Here is a 22,750-nt window from a genome sequence, read left to right on the forward strand (position 1 = left end):
TTTTAAAAGCATCCTGCAACTCCAGGTGAGAAGCCAGAACAGACCCAGTGACTGATCTTCTCCCATTTACTTCCTCCAAGGCCACCAGACAAAGCAAACCACAGAAAACTTCCAGCAAAAGCAGGGATTGAACTGGGTTTTGATAGCCTTTTTCACTCATCCCTTCATTTCAGAAATAAGTGATGGCACAGATTCTAAGAATTTTGTTTGCTTTGTCATTTAAAGTTAAAATAAAATTTCAATAGATCAAATCAAAAGCATGTATAAGATCCAGGGGAAGGAACCAATAGGAACCAAATCTATGGGCATCAGGACAGAATCAGAGGATCATGAGTTAGTGTACACTTGAGCTCTGTTGTGGGATGAATGGTGGGCCCCTCACTAAAGGTATGTCCACATCCTAGCCCCAGGAACAGGTGGATGTGATCTTATTTGTAAAAAGGGTCTTTGCAGATGTAATAAAGTTGAGGATCTTGAAATAAGATTATCTTGCAAAATGCAAATTAAAACCATAATGAGATGGCACTTCACCACTGTTAGAATGGTCATCAATAAAAAGACAAGAGATCACAAACGCTGATGTGGATGTGAAGAAAACGAAGGGAACCACTGTATACTATTGGTGGGATTGTAAACTGGAACTCTGGCCATCTGATGAGAAGACTCAACTCGCTGGAAAAGATCCTGGTGCTAGGAAAGATTGAGGGCAGGGGAAGAAGGGGGTGAAAGAGGATGAGATGGTTAGATGGCATCACTGACTCAATGGACATGAATTTGAGAAACTCCAGGAGATAGTGAAGGACAGGCAAGCCTGGTATGCTGCAATTCATGAAGTCACAAAGAGTTGACACGACTTGGCACCTGAACAATAAACGACAACAACAGCCACTATGGAAAACAGAATGAAAGATCTTCAAAAATTAAAAACAGAACTACCATATGATCCAGCAATTTCATTTCTGGGAATAAATCCAAAGAAAATGAAACTACTAACTCAGAAAGGTATCTGCAACCCCATGTTCATAGCAACATTATTTACAATAGCCAAGACAAGGAAACAACCTATTCAACTGATAATGAATGGATAAAGAAGCTGTGGTATATATACACAACAGAATATTACTCAACCATAAAAAAGGAGAAAAATCCTACCATTTGCAACAACATGGATGGACCTTGAAGGCATTATGCTAAATGAAATGTCAGACAAAGACAAATATTATATATCACTTACATGTGAAACCTAAAAACAAACAAATTTTTTAAAGCCCACAAAACTCATAGAAAAAGAGATCAGATTTGTGGTTGCCAGAGGCAGAGGGTAGGGGAAGAAGAAATTGGAGGAAGATGGTCAAAAGGTACAAACTTCCAGTTGTAAGATAAGTAGGGACAGGATGTACAGTATGATACTGGGTGATGTATGGGAAAGATGTTAAAAGAAAATAAATCCTAAGAGTTCTCATCACAGGGGAAACATTTTTTTCTTTTCTTCTTTCTTTCAATTCTATCTATATGAGATGCTAGCTGAACCTTTCTGGTGATCATTTCACACTACGTGTAAATCCAACCACCCTGCTGTATGTATGTACACCTTAAACTTACAGCGACGTATGTCAGCATTTTTCAGTAAAACTGGGGGAAACAAATTATCTAGAATTACTATCCAGGTGAGCCCTAAGTGCAGTGACAAGTGTCCTTATAAGGCACACACGGTGGAGAGGAGGGTGGTCAGCTGATCATGGAGGCAGAAGTCGAGGTGATGCAGCCTCAAACTGAGAAACGCCGAAAGCCACACGCTCTCCTCAGGGCCTCTGGAAAAAGCCTGGCGCTGCTGATAACTTGATGTCAGACCTCTGGCCTCCAAAACGGTGAGAAAATGAAGTTCTATTATTTTAAGCCACCCAGTCTGTGGTAATTTGTTATAGAGGCCACAGGAAACTAATACAAGCCCTGAGCCACCCCTCTCACTGTGGCCTCAGCCTTGCAACCTTGGGGAATGGAAAATATGAGGCCTTGCAAAGCAGCCGGTTGTTTTCACAGTGAGCCTAGTTCTGGCCCCAGAATAGGTCTTTTCCCCAACACAGTACTTCACGTATTTGGAAACCATAATAATCAGGCTCCCACAGAGCTTTTTCTGGCTAGACAGCCCCTCAAGTCATGCCCCAGGAGAGACAGGCTCACCCCCACCCGACCCCACTCCCATCCCCTGAGCCAGACTCTGCCCTCTGCACCCACTCCGGCCAGAATAGCAGGGAGGGAACTACCACCTCCCTTATCCTCAACACTCTTTCTTCCAACAGGGCCGAAATCTCATTAATGTTTAAGTAGTCAGGTTACACTGTCAACTCTTATGAAGCCTTCAGTTAAAAGTAAAACAAAACAAACTTATGTCTTTTTCATGTGTGTTTCAAGGACATATTGTCACCTCCAGCAACTGTACAGAAAGCTAATCATATTTATTATTGAAACATAACCCATCAGCTATGAAACCTATCTACAAAATACAAGTTGTTATTTAGGAAAAGAAAGGTGGGGGGGGCAGTGATTTCTGAGCAGTCACTCTACATTTTGACAGTTGAGCAAATCAGATTATTATGAAAGAATCAAAACACACAGGCTTCTGAAAGCCCTAACATTCCAGAACCAACTGGATTTACAGAAGAAAAATATGTCCCTAGGTTGAAATCCCAGCTCCACAACTCACTAGCTACCGACCGAGGATAGTTCCCTCAGCCTCTTGATGCTCCCTGACCTGTAAGGATAACCGTAAAGCTCCCTGGTGCTGGATTCTCTCTGTTTTGTCCCTCCAGATCCACCTTCCTCCCTTCTCCACTCTTCTCTCAGCTCTGAGAGGCTGATTGCCATGAAAAAGGTAGTCCTCGCATTTGCGGCCCTTTGGCTCCTGGATGGTTTGGCCGATCGGACACCAGCAGCGCGGAGAAAAGAGAGGCTGGACTTACCTGGTGCCTCCCGGCCAGGCCACGGCTTGGCAGTTGCTGTGTCCTGCTGAAGAGCAACTCCAGAAACTGCTTTCATGGCACCCTTTCAGGGCTGGGTAGTAAAGGCCTGCACACTTGTCTAGCCGGTCTAGGTGACTCCCCTTAACGTTACCCACAACTTTCCGAACACAGTGGTCCCCTCTTATCCATGGGGAGTACATTCCAAGATCCCAGTGGATGCCTAAAACCACAATAGTCCTGAACCCTATATATACTATGATTTTTCCTATACGTACATAACTACTCAGTTCAGTCATACATACATACATAGCTATGGTAAAGCTTAATTTATGCTATGCACAATAAGATTAATAAGAACAAATAAAATAGAACAGTTATAATAATATACTGTAATAAAAGTAATATGAGTGTAATCTCTTCTTCCCCTCTCTCAAAATAGCTTATTATACAAATCTGACGCCTTTTCCATCTTAACTAAGCATTTATCACGCACTGGTGCCATAACTTTTGCAGTGTGAGGTATGACAGCAAAAACATACACTAACATATGTAAAACAGACAGCCAGTGGGAATTTGCTCTATGACTCAGGGAACTCAACCGGGGCTCTGTGACAACCTACAGGGGTGGGATGGGGTGGGAGGTGGGAAGGAGGCTCAAGAGGGAGTGGACATATGTATCCCTATGGCTGGTCTGGGTTGATGTACAGCAGAAACCAACACAATATTGCAATTATCCTTCAATTAAGAATAAATTTTTAAAAACTAGCATGAATTTCTTCTTCACAGTTTCATGGATAGAAGATTCATCTTACCATAAATCCCACCAACCTTAGCATAAGATTTTTTTCTTTCCTTGTTAAGTCAAGAACCTTCACCTCTCACTTAAAGGAAGAACTTATAGCTTATCTTTGGCATATCCGAATTCCCAGCATCACTACTGTTGCACTTTAGGGCCATTATTAAGGAACATAAGGGTGATTTGAATACAAGCACTGAGATACTACAACAGTGGATCTTTTGAGCAGGATTCTCTGGAAAAAGGAATTCGCCTTGTCTTGGGCAGGGCTGGAGCAGGACAACATGAGATTTCTTCACAATACTCAGAACATCATCAATTCAATTGATTTGAATTGTTTATTTCCAGAATTTTCCACTTAATATGTTCAGACCATGGTTGACCACCAGTAACTGAAACCTTAGAAAGCAAAACCAAGATTCAGCAGGGACTACTACTATAGCCCTTTCATTGAGCTTTTTTCAGTTATACCTTTTTTTTTTTTTTTTTTGGCTGTGCTCTGTAGCTTGCAGGATCTTAGTTCCCCAGCCAGGGATCAAACCCATGACCCCTGCAGTGGAAGCAAAGAGTCTTAACCACTGGACCGCCAGGTAAGTCCCCAGGTACATACCCTTTGGAGTGTGCCATCTGCTGCCCAGTAGGACTCTGGCTGATAAACCTTTTACAGGGTTTATGTTCATAGCAGCATGACTCAAAACAGCCAGAAGGTGGAAGTCACACAAGTGTCCCTTGAATGTGGTATATCCATACAATGGAATATTATTCAGCTTTAAAAAGAAAGGAAATTCTGACACATGCTACAATATGCGTGAATCCTGAAGACACGTTAAGTGAAAAAAGCTAATCACAAAAGGACAAAGATTGTATGATTTCACTTATATGAGGCATCTGAAGTAGTCAGATCCATAGAAACAGAAAGGAGAATGAAGGGTGCTGGCCAGGGACTAGATGGAAGGCAGAAAGGAAAAGCTTTTGTATAACAGGTATGGAGTTTCAGCTTGGGAAAATGAAAAAGTTCTGAAGATGCATACTGGTGACGGTTGCACTTAATGCCACAAAACTGTACATTTAAAAATGGTTAAAATGGTACACTTTATGTTCTGTGTTTTAACCATAATTTTCAAATGTATTTAAGAAATATTGCTCACCTATTGCACAAACTACACCGGGGATACACAAACTGGAAAATCACTGTCCCCATCAAGGGGGCTTAGCTCTTGTACTTCCCCCCACCGCCCACATACCCCTTCTTCCAGCAATTTGTTACCTAAGTATATCTTGCACTCTCAAGTTGGAATATAAATTCCTTCAAGACAGGGGACTAGCTCATATTCATCTGAATCCCTAGAACCTAACAAAAAGGTGCACACAGAAAAACTCCTCAAAAATATTAATTGAATTGAATAAGTGGGTAAAAATCTAGCCAAAGATGTCTATGTTCTTTTCTTCCCGAGTCTTCTAGGCAGTCAGTACTTAACATTTCTTAACTTATCTACCTATATTTTCAGAAATGAAAAGAATAGAGCCTCATGCCAAACTCACTTTAAATTGTCACAAATAACGCTACTAAGTGCATCAATTATGGGTTTCAAATCAGAACTCCTTTGTTTGCCAGCCATATATCCTCTGGCAAGTTACTGAATGCCCCTAAGCCTATATCCCTCATCAGTTAAGCAGGAATGCTGACACTACTATAAGTGAATGTCTATTGGTTTTCAATCCAAACTCTATGGGTCAATCTTCTGGAGACAATATAACAATGTTCTGCTGGAGAAATACCCTTGCTCCTACTTCTTAGCCTATGGCTCAGCGATGAAACCTGCAAACAAGCCCAAGCCCTAGACTGGTGTGGAACTCCAGCCACAAAAACAGGCATGGGACTCAAACAAAGCCAGTGGCCACAGTCGGCCATTGTGAGGAATGCTGGGATATTCAGTCAGTGATAGAGAGAGACGGATGTTGAGGACCAAACCTGGGTGTCATTACTGCCTAATCCTACACCCTGACAGACATCACTAATTGACCACAGCACTCTTTCCTACTGAGCCTGGACCCAGCCTTGGATTCCTCTTCAACCCAGCTCTCCACGCAGCCACGATCAATCTATCAAAGATGACAGGCAAAATGAAGCCAACTCTCTTAGCTTGAGACTAGTGGCTGGCAGTTGTTCTGTAAAGAACTGTGTAAATAACTATTTTAGGCGTGGTCTCCATTACATATTCTTCTTTGTGTTTTGATGTGTTGTGTTTTCAACAACCTTTCAAAACCTTTAAAGACCTTAAAAAGCATTTTTAGATCTTTCAGTTTACAAAACCCCTTGCTCTGGAGCCATGAAATCAGACTCTGGGGCTGTCCCAGAGATCCACACGCTGTCTTATCTCACTCTGCAGGGCTCCTGGGAGCTCAGTCAGGAGCGCTTGGAAATGCTGCCTCAGTCAGAAGTGCACCCACAGAACCCACTGAAGTGTCTGAAAAGTACAGAGGAGTTTTGGTGGCAGGAGAGTTTCTGTTATCATACCAATCCCAGGGCAGGCTGACACCCACTCTCTAGGGGGAAGCTACACTCCCAGGAAGGGCTCCAAAGCCCATGCATATAGTGACCTTCATTCTGCCTTCAGGACCGAACTTCACTGCACACCTCTCAGACAGCCGAACCCCCATTCCTCACAGCCAATCTGAGGAAAGTAAGCAAAGAGGTCAAATGACTACATTTCTCCATTGTTAGTCTGACCCCTTACAATTAAGGAAAAAAATCTCTGAAATTGTTCCAAGACAGTCTACCACATTTCTTCTGACCAACCTTTGACTCCCCTGGGCAGCAAGATCAAACCAGTCAATCCTAAAGGAAATCAACCCTGAATATTCATTGGAAGGACTGATGCTAAAGCTGAAACTCCAATACTCTGGCACCTGATGTGAAGAGCCAACTCATTGGAAAAGACCCTGATGCTGGGAAAGATTGAAAGCAGGAAGAGAAGGGGACGACAGAGGATAAGATGGTTGGATGGCATCATTGACTCAATGGACATGAGTTTGAGCAACTCTGGGAGATAGTGAAGGACAGGGAAGGCTGACATACTGAAGTCCATGGGGTCGCAAAGAGTCAGACACGACTGAGCGATTGAACTTTGATTCCTTAATATTTTCCAAAGTTTTTTTTTTAATTGCAGAGAAATATATATAAAGATTGGTTTTGTCTTCCTATTATTTTCCATGTTTGCTTCTGGCTTTATGCATGCCTGCTAACTCACTTCAGTCGTGTCCGACTCAGCAACCCCATGGACAGTAGCCCGCCAGGCTCCTCTGTCCATGGGATTCTTCAGGCAAGAAGACTGGAGTAGGTTGCCGTTCCCTTCTCCAGGGGATCTTCCTGACCCAGGGATCGTCTCTTCTGCTTCCTGCACTGGCAGGTGGATTCTTTACCACTAGCGCCACCTGGGAGGCTAGGAACTTTGGTTGACTGATGTTCATTTATTCATCCAACAATTACTTATATAATAACAATCCACTTGTCCAGGTACTTGCAGGAAGGGAAGATCTATGTAGATGACGCAGAGTGATAAGAGGGGTAAGTGTATGGTGCAACTGCAGCATGCAGCAAGGGTAGCTCGGTCAGCTGGGGAGGAGGCGGTTACCCAGAGGTCTGCTGAGAAGGCAATGTCACTGCAGCTGAGCAGGGAAGAATGCACAGGAGTTGCCAGACCAAAAAGGATGGGGAAATGGCAGGTGTTGAGACTCAGTGACTTGAGTCAAGGCTACACACAGGAAGATTTGGGAGATGAAGCTGGCAAGGAGACAAGCGTACAGTCATGAAGGTCTTTGAGTCCAAACTCTACCCTGAAAACCACAGAAAAACCTCTGAAGAAATTAGGCTGGACGACTGGATTAGATTTTTGTTTTCAAAGCAAGTTTTCTTTTTTTTTAATTAATTTATTTAACTGGAGGCTAATTACTTTACAATTTTGTGGTGGTTTTTGTTATACATTGACATGAATCAGCCACAGGTGTACATGTGTCCCCCATCCCGAACCCCCCTCCCACCTCCTTCCCCATCCCATCCCTTTGGGTTGTCCCAGTGCACAGGCTTTGAGTGCCCTGTTTCATGCATTGACCTTGGACTGGTGATCTCTTTCACTTACGGTAATATATATGCTTCAATGCTATTCTTTCAAATCCTCCCACTCTCGCCTTCTCCCACAGAGTTAAAAAGTCTCTTCTTTATATCTGTGTCTCTTTTGCTGTCTCGTGTATAGGGTTGTCCAAAGCAAGCTTTCTAGTTGCAATTTGGAGAATCGACTGAAGCAAAAGTGTCCTGATTTGGAAAAAGAAGCCCAGTATGAAGGCAACTGGAGCAACTCAGGCAAGAAGTGGTGAGGTTATAAACTAAATCAGTGACAATAAGAACTGACAGAAAGCAGCAGACATCAACAATGACAAATGTAACAAGAGTAATGAGTTCAAACTCTATACATCAACTATATACTTCAATATAATATGTATGAAGTGAAGTGAAGTCGCTCAGTCGTGTCCGACTCTTTGTGACCCCATGGACTGTAGTCTACCATGCTCCTCCATCCATGGGATTTTCCAGGCAAGAGTACTGGAGTGTACATTTCCTTCTCCAGAGGATCTTCCCGACCCAGGGATCGAACCCGGGTCTCCCACATTGTAGGCAGACGCTTTACCGTCTGAGTCATATAATTTAAAAAAAACCATCTCATCCTCTGTCACCCCCTTCTCCTCCTGCTCTCAATCTTTCCCAGCATTAGGGTCTTTTCCAGTGAGTAGGGTCTTTTCCAGTGAGTAGGCTCTTTGCATCAGGTGGCCAAAGTATCGGCGCTTCAACTTCAGCATCAGTCCTTCCAATGAATATTCAGGCTTGATTTCCTTTAGGATTGACTGGTTTGATCTCCTTGAGTCCCGGGGACTCTCAAGAGTCTTCTCCAGCACCATAATTTGAAAGGATCAATTCTTCAGTGCTCAGCCTTCTTTATGGTCCAACTCTCAAATCCATACTTGACTAGTGGAAAAACCATTGCTCTGACTATATGGACCTTTGTCGGCAAAGCAATGTCTCTGCTTTTTAATATGTGTCAACCTCACATCACAGATCAGGAAACACAGAGAGATTAAGCGAGGAACCCATAGCCTGAAAACTATTCATGTCCCAACCAGAATTCATATCCAGCAGTCTGGCTGCAAAGTCCACACTCCTCACAGTCCACCCTCATAAGCACATTTAAAGAGAGAGAATATTCAGGATGGGTGCTGAGTGACTGAAATGGGGAAGACGCCAAGGCAATCTCTAGAGGTCTGGCTTGGGTACCTTTGAACATTTGGATTTCAGCTTCTTAAGCCTCTTCTTCTAAAGGAAACCACATCCCCAAGTCTGTAATTAGCCCTCAGCTAGCCTGCCCTGGACATCCACACTCTCCCAGCCCCACACTATCCGTTTCTCTTTTGCTGTCGCCTTGCATACCACATCAGATCCTAGAACACCATTTCCCAGTTGGAGAGAAAAACCTCACAAGCCTTTCCAATCAAGTCTGAGAAACCAGCACAGCAAAGTCTGCTCTTGGCAATACAGAGGCTTAGGTCTATCATTTTCAAATCAGCCAGAACTGGGAAAACTTTGAGCAAGCCGGTGTGGTTTCCTTCTCCCCGAGTGAGACCTTGGCAGACCTAGTTCTGTGTCTCGCACCAGTTGCCCGACAGAGCAGAACAATTATCATTATTTGGGTCCTGCACTCAACAACAGAAGCGCACTGGCCGGGCCTGCAGCCCCAGACAGACCCGCAGGAAGAAAGTGGCCCCAGCGGGGAGACCTTCAGACAGTCAAATAGCTTTCATTTCTCCAGGCATGAAAGTTAAAGCCAGCATCTGCAGCAAGAGACTTGTGCGTTTCCTGCCGACAGGGAGACCTCCTGCCCCTCCCGGCTGATACAACCCACTTTGCACATCCTGCTTCTCTGGGAGCTAAAAATAAATTGGTATGCACTGAAAAACACTCAAACACATCTCCCCAGCACACCCCTTCCCGAGTCTCCGAGGGCAAGAGACACAAACCCTTCAGGTCCTGAGTCCGCAAGGCAGACCACTTCCTCATCTGGGTTCCCTGGCGTCTTCTGGTGGTTCCCAAAGCCCCCTCTCCAGGCGCCCACCCCTCGTACACGCCCACTGCGGCTGCGGAGGGCCGACTCTGAGCTCCCCCCGGAACCCGCAAGTGCCCGCGACCCCCATCTCTTCCCCCGACCCCCGGAAGGATGCTTCTGGTGTCCTGGGCCACCAGGCGCACGAACGCCCCCTTCCGACCCAGCGCGCCCCATCCTGCCTGCCCTGCGCGCCTCTGCGCGTCCCTCGGCAAAGTTGCTCTCTCCTGCCACTCTCCTCGGGGTCTTTGGTTTAGTTTTATCTTCCCTCAGAGGCGCTGAGGGGAGGACAGGGGAACTGACAGAATGAGCTGCACCCGGGAAGGGCAGCGGGGACCGGGTGCCCAGGACCGCGCGCCCCTCGCGCCCACCCCTGCGCCCGCCGCGCCCCGAGAGCGTCGCCTCCCGCAGCGGCTGCTCTTGGCGCCCTCGCCCCCGCACACCCGCCGGGCTGCAACTCCGGCTCGGCTCCGGCTCCAAAGAAGCGGAGGGAAGGCGCTGCGACTCACCGCCTCGGCCGCTCCCGGCGTCTGTGTCGCCGCGGGTGAGGCGGCGGCGGCGGCGGCAGCGCCTTCCCTCCGCCCGCCTCCCCCTGGACCGCGCCGCCGCCCGACGCGCCCCCCTCCCCAGCCTCGCTCGCCGCCTCTCTCGTCTCGGCCGCCGACACCCCCTTCCCTCCACACACACACACACACACACACACACGCCCATACACACTGCGGCCCCCCAGGCAGCCTCCCCAGGGTGGGCGGCCGGCTGGGGTGCAGGGGGCCAAGCCGAGGCGCGCGTGGAGTTTGCAGGTGCAGTGGACACCCCGATTTTGCTTGGGTGCAGCCGCTAGACTTATGCCCGTTGTCCTCCCTACTCCTAGCCCGCTGCCGAGCTTCTAGCCAGGCTTCTAGTCAGGCTACACTGATACTTTCCAAGGGACGCCATTTGTTTGCCTGTTTGGGCCGTGGGAGGGTCATATTCAACACAGAGCATCTTCTGGGCGTCGACTGGGAGACCCTGGGGTCTCCGCTACGCAGCAGTGAAGTTCAAGGGAGCCTTAGAAGGACAAACCCACAAGGTGGTGATGGGCCTCCTTGCCTAACCAGTGTTTTTTCTCTACCAGAACTAAACAAAAATCTGGAAAGAAGGACATCTAAGGGATCTCTTCCTCACCACGTTCCTCCCACCTCTTGTAGCCCACCAGAAAATGTCACCAAATCATCCATCTCCACTGGGGATGAGAAGCAGCAAATGTCTTATCAATTTATTCAACCAATATTTATCAAGTGACTGCCACCACAAGTTCCTGTCTTGTGTTGGCCACTCATGACCTCTCAAAAAGCCACCATAACTTCCTGTACTTGTCAACGTTTCCAGAACCCCAGAAGAGCACATCAAATTCATTGATTAAAAAGCTTGCTGATAAAAATAACAAAAGGCCCCATGCAGAGCTGTAAAGGCACCGTGACTTGCTCATACTTGTTCTGATTACAAAATCTTTTAATATGACTAGTAGTTAAAGATATGACAGCTACATTTAGATTCAGACATCAACTCTGATTTGAATATCAGGTAAAAGGTTCACCTGACCAAAACCAGGCTCTTAGTTCTGCCTTCCATTTCCACTCCTTCAGGCAAAGCTTAAGAAACAAAACATACCAGAGAGGTTGTTAAACCATTATTGGATACTACAGTTGCTGTTGAATTGAATTAGCACATTAGCCCAATTGTTTCGCCTCCCTGGATACATTTTGGAACCTAGAGAGTTGGATTTTTTTGTTTGTTTTTTAGTGGTAAGCCTGCCTGCCCCAATAGATTCCAGTTTAACTGGGTTGCAGTCTGGCTCACCGACATTTTACAAGAATCCCAGGAGATTCATGCAGCCAGGATTGGAAAACCAGAAATTAGCCAATCATCCAGCTGAGCCTGAGGCAATGGAATGACAAAGAAGTTCTGATGCTGGGAAAGGTCTGCACAGGTGTTGCAAACTCAAATATCCCGAAGGGATTTAAAAAAAGTGAAAAAGAAGTGACTCAGGCTGGTGACACAGGGCCAAACAGGGAAGGACAACAAGCCCTAAAAAGGACAGTCTCATTTTTCCACGTGGAAAATACAGGTCCAGTGTGGCCATGGAACTGGGATTGCTTATTTTTTGTTTTGTTCCCCCCGCCCCCACCCCGCATGAAGTCAGAAACTCATATTTAATGTGAACTCTTCTAATTTTAAAATCTGGGCAACTGTAAAAAAATTTTTAATGCTCTGTACACTAAAGAAGAAGAAGAAGAGTTTGTGGGCCACAGAGTGTCCCTAGGTCATCATTTTGTAACCTGTGGTCTGCACCATTGAGGTCATTGCCTACAGACTGCAGAAAGAACCCTGATGGGTAGAAGGTGTCAGTGCTTGGGGTGGGAGTGTCTCTGAGAATGATTTAAAAACCCACTTTATCTAGTTTAATTTTGTTTTAATAGTCTCTGCTTTTTAAAAAAATCTTTGTTAAAATATAACTCATATAGCATACAATTCACCCATTTAAAGTATACAATTTGATATTTGTAGTATATTCACAGAGCTGTACAATTATCACCACAATCAATTTTAGAACTGATTTTCATCCCCTAAAAAAGAAATGTCATGCTTATTAGCACTCATCTTTTTTTTCCCAACCCCCAGCCCCTGGCAACCACTAATCTTTCTCTATAGATTTGCCTATTATGGACACTTCATATAAATGAACTCTTCATACAATATGAAATCTTTTGTGACTGCTTTCTTTCACGTAAAGCATAATGTTGTCACGGTTCATCCATGTCAACAGTACTTCATTCCTCTTTATGAACAAATGATATCTTATGGTATAGATATATTGTTTCATCCTTTTTTTCAGTTGATGAACATTTGGGTTGTTGGCACTTTGTGGCTATTTTAAATAATGCTGCTGTGAACATTCATGCATAGGTTTTTGTGTGGATGTATGTTTTTTCCTCATGGGAGTCTATCTCAGAGTGGAAATGCTGAGTCACATGGTAATCCTAAGTTTAACATTTAGAGGAACCGCCACACTGTTTTCCAAAGCAGCTGTACCATTTTACAGTCTCACCAGCAGTATGTGAACATTCCAGTTTCTCCACATTCTTGCCGACAATTGTTCTTTGCCATTTTTCAAGTTTATACCATCCTAGTGGACGTGAAATGGCATCTCACTGTGGTCCTGATCTGCATCTTCCTAACAGCTAGTGATGTTGCTCATCTTCTTGTGTTCTTATCCTCTTTGGAGAAATGTCTATTCAGATCCTTGATGCATTTTTTAAACTCGGTTGTCTTTTTTACTTATTATTTATTATGATTTATGATTCAGGCCTAAGTGTTCTTCATTTCTTCTAGATGTAAGTCCCTTATCAGACAAATACTTTGCAAATATTTCCTCTCATTCTGTGGGTTATCTTTTCATTGTCTTGGTAGTGTCCTTTGAAGCACAAAAGCTTTTCATTTTGATGAAGCATATATTATCTATGTTTTCTTTCATTGCTTGTACTTTGGTTGTTACATCTGTAAGGTATAGTTTGGCCTGAGGCAGAAAAGGAGAGACGATCTCAACGGAGGTAGGTTACCTTTATTCACGCAAGGAGGAGCGGCAGCCGGCCTAACCACCAGGCTGAGCACAAGAGGGTTCAGAGAGGCTTCATATTTAAAGGGAGGTCTGTGGAAGCAATAAGGGAAATGTTAGTCAGGCAGGATGTTTGGGGTAATCTTTAGTTGAGATGGCATTTGTAGTTGAACAGGGAATGGGAGGTTTTGGGCAGGGGTGGGGGGGAGGTGGCGGGGGGGGGGGGGGGGGGAGGGTGGTAAGTCCCAGGTAGATGCAGCCAGCCCAGAGCATCAGGGCAGGACCTAAAGTTCAGTTTGTTTTCCCCAAAGTTAGACGATTCAGCAAGGGCCTTTGAGACCATTGTTTTCTTTCCTAGGCCAAAGGACTCCTTCAGTATCTAAAAGGCTTTACCTAATTCAAGGGCACAGAGATTTATGCCTAAACATTGGGCCCTACTTTTTATAATGCTCTTTAACGGTGTGATATTAGAAACTGGGTACACTGGAACAACTGATCTTGAGCCCATGGCCAGACTCTTTCACTTCCAGAGCTCTGATATGCTGGAACAGCTCCTACCATGGCATTTGGTCAATTTGGTGTACTGAATTGCAAGTTTTTCTCAAGGAAGCAACTGAATGTGTAAATTTGGGGCTGGCTAGGTCAATGGTGGCATACATTCATTCATTCATCTACCCCACAAATATTTCCTAAAGCCTCCTAAAGGCTTTAAACTATTCTAGGTTCTCAGGATATAGCACTAAACAAAGCAGACAAGATTCATATTCTGGTGGGGCTTCTAGTTTAATGAGAGAAAAAAATATATGATAGATACATAGACAGAGAAGGCAATGGCAACCCACTCCAGTACTCTTGCCTGGAAAATCCCAGGGACAAGGGAGCCTGATGGGCTGCCGTCTATGGGGTCGCACAGAGTAGGACACGACTGAAGCGACTTAGCAGCAGTAGCATATAGATAGAACATACAAGATCCACATCAAATGAATGCTATGTCAAGAATCCACATAGAGTGATAAGCTGGAACAACTAGGGAGAGAGCCAAGCAGAAGAAACACAGTGTCAAAGCTCTAATTTGAGGGAAGAAATGCACAGCTTATTCTGGGAATACAAAGAAAGCGAATGTGACTGAAGCTTATTAGGTGTCTTTGGCTGAACTGCCTAGAAAGTTGAGCCCAAGCAATCGGTTAGGTGACAAAACTATAGGAAAGTGAAATCTCAGGAAAGGATGGAGAGAAAAGAGGAGTCAGGAAGACAGAGAGAGCAACTACAAAGAAATGAGTTGCACAGCTGGTGACTGTGCTAGAGGCTGCAGGAAGCATCGTGGGTAGGAGGCAGCATGGAGGCTTTAGTGGGTAGACTAAAGAAGGGGTCAAAAGGGAAGGTGCTGATTTCTGGTCTACAGAGAAGCAATGTGATGCTTCTGAAGCTTCAAGCATCTGTCAGGGTCAGGGGAAATAGTCCTGGTGTGGTAGGAAGAGAACATTCACTTGCAGGCTCCTTTCTCTTGCTGCTCGATGTTAACTGATCAGCCCCACTGGTTGCTTGTGAGTGTGGCCGCCAAGTAGGTGGCTGGGAAGTTGTAGGGAAGTCCCAAGTTGGAAGGCGCAGGGCAAATGGTGGGAGGCAAGACCCTGTAGGGCCACAGCCACGAGCAACTTGAGAGATTCAGTCCGAGGTAGTGACAGAAGGCGTGGCCACCTGGCTCCACAGTCACCGGAACAGCACAAACCATCACTGGATTTGCTCTAGGAAATTGGTGTCTCATCACCCATTGAGCTGGTGCATGAAATGAGTTCTGCAGGCAAAGGGGGGAGAGTGAAAGACAGTGTGGCCAGAGCGGCAGGGCCAGGTCATGCATTGCTTTGCAAGTCAGGATAAAGAACATAAAATTTAGGCTACCTTGGAATTTATTCTAAGAACAATACAAAGCCATGGAAGGCTCTTTTTAAATTGATTTTTTCAATTTATGTACAAAGTTCCCTTTTTAAAGGGACCGTGCTACAAATTTTGATAAACCCATCACCACCATCAAGATTCTAAACGGTGCCATCACTCCAAAAATGCTGCTGCTCCTTGTCTCCGTCAAGCCCTCCGCCTAACCCTAACCCAAACCCAAACCCGAACCCTAACCCCTGGAAACCACTGATGTGTTTTCTGCCTCACAGTTTGGTCTGTTCAAAATGTCACAGCAGAGGAATCATACACCTTTCAAGACTGGCTGCTTTCACTGAGTGCAATGCATGTGAGATGTTTCAGTGTTGTTGAGTCCATCAGTGATTTATCCCTTTTTATTATGTGACTGTTCTATGAGTTATTTATCCGCTCACAGTGGAAGGAAGCTTAGGTTATTTCCAGTTCAGGGCAATTATGAATCAAGCAACTGTAAATACTGGCCTGTAGGTTTTTGTGTGAATAGAAGTTATCATTTCACTTGGATAAATACATCAGACTGGGTTTGCTGCGTCCCATAGTGAGTGCATGTTTCCCTACCTATAAAAGAAACTGGCAAATTGCTTTTGAAATTGTATTCTCAACAGCGATATATGAGTGTTTCATTGTTCTGCAGTCATTCCAGAACTTGATATGGCTAAGTTTTTGTTGTTTTGTTTTAAGCTATTTTAAATCATGTGTAGTAATTTTAATTTCTAATTCCCTAATAATTACTGGTTTCAATCCTAAAGGAAATTAGTCCTGAATATTCATTGGAAGGACTGATGCTGAAGCTGAAGTTCCAATACTTTGGCCACGTGATGGGAAGAACTGACTCATTGGAAAGACCCTGACACTAGCAAAGATTGAAGGCAGGGGAAGAAGGGGACAACTGGGGATGAGATGGTTGGATGGCATCACCAACTCAATGGACATGAGTTTGAGCAAGCTCCAGAAGTTGGTGATGGACAGGGGAGCCTAGCGTGCTGCAGTCCGTGGTGTAACAAAGAGTCGGACATGACAGAGTGACTGAACTGACTGAATCACTAATGATGTTGGGTATCTTTTCATGCACTTATTTGCCACCTGTGTAATTCCACTGAGGTATCTTTTCAAAAAATTTTCTACTTCTTAATTGGTTCATTTGCTTGCTTATGATGAGTTTTAAGTATCCTTGCTATATACTGGATACAAATCCTTTGTCAGTTAAGTGATTTGCAAATACTTTTCTCCAAGTGGGCAGAGTATCTTTTCATTCTCTTACCATGATCCTTCACAGAGCAAAGTTTTTACTTTGATGAAGTCTGATTTATCCATTTTTTCCTTTATGTACCATCCTTATAGTATCACATCGAATAACTCTTTGCCTAATCCCAGGTCACAAAGTTTTTCTCCTAAAAGGTTTATAGTTTTAGATTTCATATTGAGGTTTATGATCCATTTCAGTTCGTTCTTTTACAAAGTACAAGCATTGGTCAAGGTTCATATTTTTGCTTATGGATATCCAATGCTGCTGCTGCTAAGTCGCTTCACTCATGTCCAACTCTGTGTGACCCCGTAGATGGCAGTCCACCAGGCTCCCCTATCCCTGGGATTCTCCAGGCAAGAATACTGGAGTGGGTTGCCATTTCCTGCTCCAATGCATGAAAGTGAAAAGTGAAAGTAAAGTCGCTCAGTTGTGTCCGACTCTTCTCGACCCCATGGACTGTAGCCTACCAGGCCCCTCCATCCATGGGATTTTCCAGGCAAGAGTACTGGAGTGTGTCGCCATGTCCTTCTCCAATGGATATCCAATAGTTCCAACACAGTTTATTTAAAAAACTTCTTTCTCTTTGTTTTATCACCTTGCATCTTTGCCAAAAATCAATTAACCCTATATTTATTTCTGACTCACAATTCCATTCCAATGATCTATGTGTTTATCCTTTTGCCACTATCACACTGTCTTGATTACTGAGGGTTTTTAATAAGTCTTGAAATCAGGTGATACAAGTCTTCCAACTTTGTTCTTTTTCAAAACTGTCTTAGCTTTCTTATTTTTTTTGCCTTTGCACATACATGTTAGAATCATCTTGTCAATGTCTATAAAATCCCTACTGCTATTTTTTTTCCTACTGCTATTTTTATTGATTGCATTAAATCTATAGATCACTTTGAGGAAAATTAACATCTTAAAAGTGTTCAGTTTATAATCCAGAAATAATAAATATCTCTAAGTCTTCTTTCATTTCTTTATTGTTTTTTAGCTTTGAACACAAGCATCCTGCACATTTTTTTTTAGCCCTATAACTGTATTTCTTTTCCTGTGTGCTTTTGAACATGTAAATTTCAATATTTGTTTAAGGCTTACATATAGAAATATGGCTGTCTTTTATACATCAACTTTGTATCCTGTGACCTTGATAAACTCACTCACTATTTCTAGGAATTTCTTTGTAGATAGTTGGAGTTTCCTATGAAGACAATCATGGCATTGGTAATAAAGGGAGAATTTTATTTCTTCTTTTCCAATCTCAATGGCTTTTATTTCTTTTTCTTATCTTATTGTACTTGATAGAACTTCCAATTCCATGTTGAATGGAAGTGGTGATAACAGACATCCTGCCTTGTTCGTAACTTTAGGGAGAAAGTGTTGAGTCTAATTAGGAGAGTATTTTGGGTTGTGTCCCAAGGAGGTCATAAGTGGTGTATCCTCTCTGTATTCTAGAATCAGTATTCTTAAAAAAGAACTCCCCTCACACACACTCACTCCACAGGTGATTCTGATGTCCAGATGAATTTTGAGATCATCAGTCTGTAGACCACTAGTCTCTTTGCTCCCTTCTGGCTCTTAAATCTATGAGACCAGCTCTTTCATTCAACAACATGTACTTATTAGTGTTTCCTATACGCCACGTAGAGTTTTAGACCCTCTATACACAGAAATTAAAGATCAGTGTGTGCCCTCACTACCTTAAGTCTAGAGAAGAAGATGCATACATCAGCTTGTGTTACAGGATGATGTAAATGCTCAGAGGGAGGTATGTGCTTGCTCTTCCCACTCTCGATTTCCTAGATCTTGAAGAAGGAGAGAACGTCTGCCTACTGAGATCTGACATTATACCCATAGCCACCTAAAAGCCAGCTTTTTCTGGATTTTGCCTTCAGAGAAGTCTTTCTCTTGTTTATGTAGCCTGAGAATTTGTATACTCCCCTTGAGATACTTTGAACCTGTCATCTTAATTAGGACTTTAAAATCTCCCCCCATATCTCATTTTTCCTCTTCAACAAGCTCTGTAAAAGGAACTTCTCTCTTTTAAGTGTCTCTGCCCTCATTTCCAATCAAGGTGATCACATCTTTATGCTCTGTATCTAGATCATGTTTTTAAACTCCTACATGAGCATTTAATAATATATCTTTATTTAATTATAGCTCATGCCCACTAGTTAGGGCTCCCCAAGTGGCATGGTGGTAAAGAATCTGCCTGCCAATGCAAGAGACACAAGAGACGCAGGTTCAATCCCTGGATTAGGAAGATCCCCTGGAGGAGGAAATGGCAACCCACTTCACTCATATTCTTGCTTGGAAAATCTCATGGACAGAGGAGCCTGGCAGATTCCAGTCCACGGGGTCACAAAGAGTCAGACATAACTGAGCACGCACGGACACATGCCTACTAGCTAAGGATATGCTGACATACCCCACCAAAACCACAGTAGCATCTGGGAAGAAAGGATATACGAGTTTTTATTAAAATGGTTTATTCACTTCTGCCAACATAGTACTACTTCAATATTACTCTTTGTCTCCAAAGTACATATGTGAAAAAGTAGACCAGTAATTTGGTAACAGTGGTAGCTGAATGATCAGTTACTTTCTAGATGTTCTCATTAATAATGACTTTCTAAAACAAGTAATTTTCATCAATTAATACATGTAGTAATAATATTTTTTTTAATCTAAACGTGTTCCATAAAAGACAAACAGTAGGATGTCCCAAAAAGTTTGAAGAAAATGTTGTCGGAGAAAATGATGCTGTTGAGATAACTTTATCCATAACTTTTAGTGGAATTTTTGGTCAAAAATAATTAAATAAATAAGATCAAAATCACTTTTCACTCTCAGTTGTAACACATTCAACCCAGTCTTTCCCTGGGAAGCCTCTTCTGTCCCAGGCAGGAAGGAATTACAAAGATACATACGCCAGTCCCGCTAGTGTCAGGGAATTCTATTTGATAAAGAGACACATGGACAGAGGGAGACACTGCAGTGTGAGGTGTGCTGTGGTCAGGAAGGACAGGTTTCTGTGAGAGCTGAAAGAGGGGTCTTTGATCCAGAGCCAAAGTGGGCACGCATAATGAAGGTCTAAAATGAAACTAGCTATTATTCACTGAGCATTTAGCATGTGCCGGGCACTCTTTTCAGCACATGGCGCATATCAGTACAACTAATCCTTACCAAAAGCCCACAAGAAAGGGATTCCTAGTACCCACTCCCCATCTAAAGAGACTTTTTAAAAGGCTAATGGCTTGTCCACAGCTACGTAGCTCTGAAGATACTGGATTGGAATCCAGAATAAAGTCATTAAGCATAATAATGGCCTTTCAAAGATGTCCATGTTCTAATCCTCAAGACCTATTAGTATAAATATGTTACCCTAGAGGGCAACGGGGAATATAAAGATACAGATGGAATTACGATTACTAACCCATTGGCCTTAAATAGAAAGGTTATCCTAGATGATTCTGGTGGACCTGTATAACCACGAGGGTCCTTAGAAGTAGAAGAGGGAGGTCAGAAGGAGAGGCAGAGGCAGATCTGAGCTACGGAAATCAGTCAGACAGGGGCGCAGCTCCCCTGGCTTGTGAAGATGGAGGGAGGGATCCCGGAGGGGATGAATGTGGGTAGCCTCTCAAAGCAGGAAAAGGCAAGGAAACAGATTTTTCCCCAGAGCCTTCAGAAAGGAAAACAGCTATGCCAACGCCTTGATTTCAGCCCAGTTGAGTCCCACTCCAGACTGCTGAACTCCAGAACAGTAAGATAATAAGTCTGTGCTGTTTTAAGCCACCAAGGCCGTGGTGATTTGTTACAGCAGCAATAGGAACCTATCACACATGCTCGGGTCTTTCTCATTTAAGAGTGCAAGGCTTTGACTTCAGAACCCTCTTCCTGAATTTTAACTTAGAAGAATATAAACCAGTATCTTTGCATGTGTAACTTGGCATATTTGCCCCTAAATCCCTTACCTCACTCTTATCCATTGTGAGAGGCAGCACCAACCTTCCCACCCTCATGCACCTCCCAGAGACACCCCCCCCCCTTTCTTGTCCTTTCTCTCCATCTCGTTGGCATTTCTCAGAGCATCTTTGATTCATCTTCAAACTACAAGGATTCATCGTGCACTGATTTTCTCCTAGAACATTACCCCAGATGCCAAAGAAGAACCATATGCAGAAGCCATGCTCAGAGGGGAGCAATGTTTTCGTCAAACACCATGATTACTGTCAGCCAGGCTGGCCCTGCTGCACCCAGCATACCCAGACCTGCAACTTTCGTATAGGGTGGAGGACAACCTAAGAGTACCTAGTAAACTTGACAGGAGGCAGAGGTTTGCTACATTCAGTTATACCTCAAAATATACCTGGTTTCCTTCAAGGCAAAAAAAGAGAGAGACACAAAAATAGCTTCCCTCCCTGCATGTCTAGGCTGCTGCCTTGCCTCCTCCAGAATGGCTGAAGAGGAGGGACATCCCTGGTGGTCCAGTGGCTAAGACTCCACGCTCCCAATGCAGGGGGCATGGGTTCGATTCCGGAAGGTCAAGGAACTAGACCCCACATGCCACCTCTAAGGGTTCACATGCCGCAACTAAAGATCCTGCACGCCACAACAAAGGCCCGGTGCAGCCAAATAAATAAATATTTTAGAAAAAGAAAAAAAGAATGAGTAAAAAGGAGAAGGCAGCTCAGCAGTTTGCTACCCATTGTTGGCTTCAGAGAGCAAGTGAGATGGAGGCTTTCTCCAGCCTGCTTACCGGGGCGTCAGTCATTTCATCATCTTTGCAGTTCCTCTCACAGCCTTCAACACGTTCTCTGGGTCTCTTGTCAAGTGGCAACCAGAATGAAGGGCAGGTCACCAGGAAGATGTTCTGACAGGCAGCCGCAGGCAGCGGGCACCAACCTGGAGGTCACAGCTGTGTGCTGGAGTCCCGAAAACTGGTCATTAAATAGGAAATGTTGCAAGCCAGTGGAATTATTTATACAGCAGAAACAGACAAGGCTACAGATTCAGATTTCTCCCCTCCTCACTTCTGACCCCCTGCAAAGCTGGGTTATCACAACACCACTGGGTCATGGGCTGTATGCATTTTGAGACGCTGTGTCTGTTTGCTTTTGAATCCAGCTCCACATATTCATGCCTTTCAGCTTGTAAGCCATGAAGACGAAAAGACAAAGGAATTAAAAAAAAAAAAAAAAACCCAAAGGAATCACCAAGAAAAATATAGCTTCCACACCCCAGCCCTGCTCTTCAACAATTCCTTACATCTCCAAGAAAGCGAGAAATCAAGTTACCAAATATCTACAACAGAATTAGGATAAAATTCTAGGATGTTACACTGGTCAGGCAGAAGTTCTCACCTGGGTTCAGGCAAAAAGGAGGATATTTGGCTAAATCAGAGAAGTCTTCACAAAAGAATTATTTGGGGCTTTATTCCTTATTTTATCATTAATTACAGAGCACTTCCCACGGGCAAAATCCTGTTCTAGGGTCTGTGGGAACACAAAGATGAATCTGGGTGAGGGCTCTCTCCTAGAAAAGCTTGTGACCTTGAGGGACCTCCGCGAAGGACCCCCGCGCATCCAGGTTCTCATGGGGAGCTGTGCCACGACCGTGTTCCTTGATCCCGGCTGCCCCCCCATCCTCAGTTTTTCTGCCCCTTGACACCCTGGTCTGACCTGTTCCTTGGCTTCTGTTTCCTGTTTCTCAGGTATTTTTGACTTCATGTCACAGGCCCCAAGCCTCCCACGCCTCGCAGCTGGTGTGCCAGCCCCACAGCGTGCCCTAATGCAGCCTCGAGTCACACCATTTGCAGATGCACAGACGTTGGGATTGACATGTACACACTACTGTTTACAAAATAGATAATTAATGAGAACATCCTGTATAGCACAGGGAACTCTACTCAATGCTCTGGGGTGACCAAATGGGAAGGAAATCCAAAAAAGAGGGGATATATGTATATGGATAGCTGATTCACTTTGCTGCATAGCAGAAATGGATACAACACTATAAAGTATAAACACTATACTCAAAAAAAAAAACAAAACAAAACCACACAGAGGT

General features: G+C 44.1%; 1 protein-coding gene across 1 annotated transcript in view; it reads right to left on the minus strand.

Moving 5' to 3' along the window:
* Positions 1-10,452, minus strand: part of NCALD (neurocalcin delta) — a 436,233-nt gene extending 425,781 nt beyond the window's left edge. Inside the window, exon 1 of the mRNA XM_065903347.1 lies at positions 10,415-10,452. The gene's annotated coding sequence lies outside the window, so the exon portion shown is untranslated. The remainder of the gene's footprint in view (positions 1-10,414) is intronic.
* Positions 10,453-22,750: the final 12,298 nt, after the last annotated feature.

Source organism: Muntiacus reevesi, chromosome 12, assembly GCF_963930625.1.
Source record: "Muntiacus reevesi chromosome 12, mMunRee1.1, whole genome shotgun sequence".
Taxonomy (NCBI): Eukaryota; Metazoa; Chordata; class Mammalia; order Artiodactyla; family Cervidae; genus Muntiacus; species Muntiacus reevesi.